We start from the raw sequence: 4939 nt of genomic DNA on the forward strand, positions 1-4939 counted from the left end.
GTTTATCTTAAAAACAGAATTTAAAACTGAAAAGCACTCGTTTAAAAACCTTTATTAGAGAAAATGTTAGAGGGAAAGAAAGCCCGATCAGAGAGACCCACAGTCAGCATCTTGGTATGTATCCTTTTGCAGATATTTTTTTATACCCACGCAGTGCTATACAGAAATTATTAATGATTTCTGGTTGTGGAGGTGATGGAATTATTTACAGAATTGTCATCCTGTTGTTTTTTAAAAGTCATTTTAGAAAGTCTTTAATTTGTTAATTCCTTCTGTTTTCTGTGTTTTGGTTTTTTGGCCGTGAGGCGTGTGGGAATCTTCGCTCCCTGACCCTGCGTTGGAAGGCGGAGTCCCAACCACGTACTGCTAGGGAAGTTCCATCGCCCTAGTGTTCTTAATGTGGTTTCCACGTAGCAGAGCATCACTGGCGTCCTTTCGTTTTGGTCTGCGTGGGTCTGCCACCTCATCGTTCCAGATGCCTGCGTAGAGTCTGCTGTGTAACTGTGCCGTGCTTATTGTAACCAGCCTCCTGTTGCTGGACACTTCGGTCTTTTCAGTCTGCCGTCGTAAACACCAACAGTGAATGTACTTGTGCCTGGGTCTTTCGCATGTTTTGTTGGTTCTCTCCTTGGGATAAGTCATAGGATATAGAATTGCTCAAATGATAGGCACCTGAAATGTGTTTTACCTTGGTAGCATTTATTCAGCTGGGACACAGATGCTCTGGTTGGAAAGACACCGCATACACATCAGGGATTAATGGTTTCTATGGAAATGTGCCAGAGGATTATGTAAGTGATAAGCAGGAGATGTGACTGTGGGCCTCTGAGAGGAAGCTTCATGGAAGTCATGGAACTGAGCTAGGGATTAAACCTTGGGTGAGATTTAGGTTGGATAGGGGCAAGGCCAGGAGAGAACGTCACTTGTAGGGAGGTATTTTCTGAGCACGGCAGTTGGCCCATCAGCCCTTAAGCTGACATCAGTCTTTCCAGCCTCGGGCCACTTGCTGTATCTCAGTCTACCTGCCATCACTGGGCTTTGAGAGACCCAGGTGTTCTAGCCTCACATGATGAGAGGGCAGGCCGAGAGAGACCAGACCAGGGTCTCTGCGGGGTGTAGCTTAAAGGACGGAGAACAGCGGAACAGTCATATCTCTGATGTGGAGGCAGACATCATAGAAGAAGTAGAACAGAATTGAAAAAGACAACAGGGGCTTCCCTGGAGGCTCAGTGGTGAAGAATCCACCTGCCAGTGCAGGAGGCATGGGTTCAGTCTCTCGTCTAGGAAGATCTCACATACGGCGGGGCAGCTAAGCGCATGCACCACGGCTACTGAGCCTGTGCTCGGAGGCCAGGAACTGCAGCTGCGGAAGCCCACACGTCTGGAGCCCCCGCTCTGCAGCAAGGGAAGCCCCCTCAGTGAGACGCCCGTGCACCGCAACTGAAGAGTAGCCCCCCGCGCTCTCCACAGCGCTGGAGAAAAGTCCGCACAGCAACGGAGACCCAGCACAGCCAAACAGAAATAATAACACTGTGTTTCAAAAAGAGAACAAGACCTTAAAGCTTCTGGAAGAAAAGAAACTGGAGAACTCACAACCACAACTTCAGGTTAGGCAGAGATTGATCACTTGGCAGGAAGTACGATATGTTTTAGTTTTCTATTGCTGCTGTAACAAATTACCACAATATAAGAAATATAAGACCTTAAAACAAGCCAAATTTATTATCTTACAGTTCCCTTAGGTCAGAAAGCAAAGGGCTCAGCCAGGTCTCTACTCAATCTTATAAACACCAAAGTCAAAGCATCAGCATGGCCCCAGTCCTTCCTAGGGACTCAAGGGTTAAAGGTGGCTCCTTATTCATTCAAGTTGTTTGAGGACTGAGGTCCCTATTTCTTTGCTAGCTACCAGTCGAGGCCTGTTCTCTGCTTATAAAGGCCACTCACGTTCTGTGGTTGTGGCTCTTTCCTCTCTCTGCACAGCCAGCAATGGCAGGTTGAGTGCCTTTCATGCTTAGAACTTCCCTAGTCTTTTTTTAATTCACACCTTTGTAACTCACCCTTCCATCTTCCTTTTGTACTTTTAGGCGCTCATATGATTAGATTAAGCTCATCCAGATAATCTGCAGTAATCTTTCCATGTCAAGATTCCATGACTTTAGTTACATCTATGAAGTCCTTTTGCCTGTATTATAATATTTTCAAAAGTTCCTGGGATTAGAATTTGGCCCTTTTTGAGGGGAGGGACGTTTTTCTGCCTGCTAGTGTCTAAAATTAAAAATCTAAAGTAAAAAACTCTGGAAATCTTTGAGAAAATGAATAAATAAACCACAAACTGGAGAAAAATATTCACATATACCTGACAAAGGACAGATCTAGGATAAAATGCTTACAAATTGACAGTAAAAAAATCAATTTAAAAATGAACAAAAGACTTGAGCAGACTCTTGACAAAAGAAGTTAGAAAAATGAACAAACACATGGTGAAAAGATGCTTAATGTCATTAGTCATCTCAGAAGTGCAAATGAAAACACGTTCTTTGGAACAACCAAGATAAAGGCTAACCCACCAAATGTTGGTGGGATTCAGAGCAACTGGAGCTCTGGTAAATTGCAGTGAGATTATAAAGTGATGCAGCCACTTTAGGAATCTGTCAGCTTCTTACAAAGCTAAGCATATCCTTCTCTACTGTAACCTGGAAGTTCCACTCCTAAGTGCTTATGCAAAAAGAAAACATGTTCACAAGAAGATGTGAGTAGGAATGTCTGCTGCTGCTGCTAGGTAGTGTCTGACTCTGTGCGACCCCATAGACGGCAGCCCACCAGGCTCCCCGGTCCCCGGGATTCTCCAGGCAAGAACACTGGAGTGGGTTGCCATTTCCTTCTCCAATGCATGAAAATGAAGAGTGAAAGTGAAGTTGCTCAGTCATGTCCAACTCTTTGTGACCCCATGGACTGCAGCCTGCCAGGCTCCTCTGTCCATGGGACTTTTCCAGGCAAGAGTACTGGAGTGGGGTGCCATCGCCTTCTCCAAGTGGGGTGCCATCGCCTTCTCCAAGTGGGGTGCCATCGCCTTCTCCAAGTGGGGTGCCATCGCCTTCTCCAAGTGGGGTGCCATCGCCTTCTCCAAGTGGGGTGCCATCGCCTTCTCCAAGTGGGGTGCCATCGCCTTCTCCAAGTGGGGTGCTATCGCCTTCTCCAAGTGGGGTGCCATCGCCTTCTCCAAGTGGGGTGCCATCGCCTTCTCCAAGTGGGGTGCCATCGCCTCCTCCAGGAATGTCTATAGCACCTTTATTTATAATGGTTCAAAACTGCAAACAACCCAACTGTCTATTAACATACAGTGACTGTAAGTAAATTTTGGTATATTCATACAATGGAATATGATTCATCAGTTTTTAAAAAGAATTAATTATCAGTATATAAACAATACAGATGAATCTTGAAAACATTCCATTTATGTTCAAGAAATTCAAGAATGGACAAAAATGGTAAAAATCAGAAAGTGGTTCGCAGGCAGGGGAATTGACTGGGAAGTGGGACGGGAGCTTTCTTGTCTGATGGAGAAAGTCATCTTGTTTTGTGAGTGTGTATGATTGTCAAAGCTCATTGAATGAAAACCTAGGCTCTTTGTGTCTTATTATATCCAATAAGTAATGAAAACCCATAAAAATGTATGAGAACATATTACAAAGAGATCAGTTTTCAGAAGTAAATTAATTGGCAGAAGTAAAAATCAACTTATGAATTTTAAATCACCAGTAATATTTGAAAAATAAATGAGAATGACGAGAACAGGAGTAAAGACCTCTAAAAATCCTCTCCTCCATAAAGACAGTGAAAAAACGGTCCAGATCAATGATTTCAGTTGCCAAGATGCTGAAACAGCCTAAGTGCCCATCAACAGATGAATGGATGAAGATGTGGAGGGCGTGTGTATGTATTTGTTGTATATGTGTATATGTACATATTATAGATGTGAGTATACACACACACACACACATAGAGAAATATAAACAATGGAATATTACTCAGCCATTAACAGTGGATGAAATTTTGTCCTTTGCATCAAAATGGATAGACTTGGAGGGCATTATGCTAAGTGAAATCAGTCAGAGAAAGATACACACTGTAGGATACCACTTATCTATGGAATCTAAAAAACACAACAAACTAGTGAATATAACAGAAAAGTAGACTCACAGATATGGAGAACAAACTGGTGGTTTCTGGTGGAGCGGGCCAGGAAGGGGCATATAGGGGCGAGGGGGCTGAGAGGTACAGACTGCTGGGTGTAAGATAGGCTCGAGGATGTACTGCACAGCATGGGGAATACAGCCAATGTTTTGTAATAACTAAATGGAAAGTAACTTCTAAAATTCTATAAAAAATTAAAAACAATCAATTGTTTCAGAACTCTGGGAATTAAGCAGAGGCCTTCAGCACTCTGGGGCATGTTCATTGCCTCTCCAGAAAAGCCAGTTCTTGTTATGAGTGTTGGACTTTGATTTACCGTATATTTCGTCAGTCACAAGGTGGATATCTTTCTCATCTTTTAGTATCTTTTTAATCGGAAAGTGTCTTATAGTTAATGGCATATCATAGGTTAATGGCGATGGGCCTTTTTTTCTTTGATAATGCATTTTACAGTAGATGGCATGTTAGATTCAAAGAAGTATGATCCTTTTTATTGTGGATCCCTTCTATGATTGATTAAGGCTTCCCTGGTGGCTCAGACGGTAAAGCGTCCGCCTGCAATGTGGGAGACCCGGGTTCAATCCCTGGGTCAGGAAGATCCTCTGGAGAAGGAAATGGCACCCCACTCCAGTACTCTTGCCTGGAAAATCCCATGGATGGAGGAGCCTGGTAGCCTACAGTCTATGGGGTCGCTAAGAGTTGGACACGAGTGAGCGACTTCACTTTCACTTTATCTGAGTCTTAC

General features: G+C 43.6%; 1 protein-coding gene across 1 annotated transcript in view; it reads left to right on the forward strand.

The window, feature by feature from the left end:
- INPP4A (inositol polyphosphate-4-phosphatase, type I, 107kDa) overlaps positions 1 to 4939 on the forward strand; it is a 50705-nt gene that overhangs the window by 3045 nt on the left and 42721 nt on the right. The gene's annotated exons all lie outside the window — the stretch shown is intronic.

The sequence above is a fragment of the Bison bison genome, unplaced genomic scaffold (genome assembly GCF_000754665.1).
Source record: "Bison bison bison isolate TAMUID 2011002044 unplaced genomic scaffold, Bison_UMD1.0 scf7180017864508, whole genome shotgun sequence".
Lineage (NCBI taxonomy): Eukaryota > Metazoa > Chordata > Mammalia > Artiodactyla > Bovidae > Bison > Bison bison.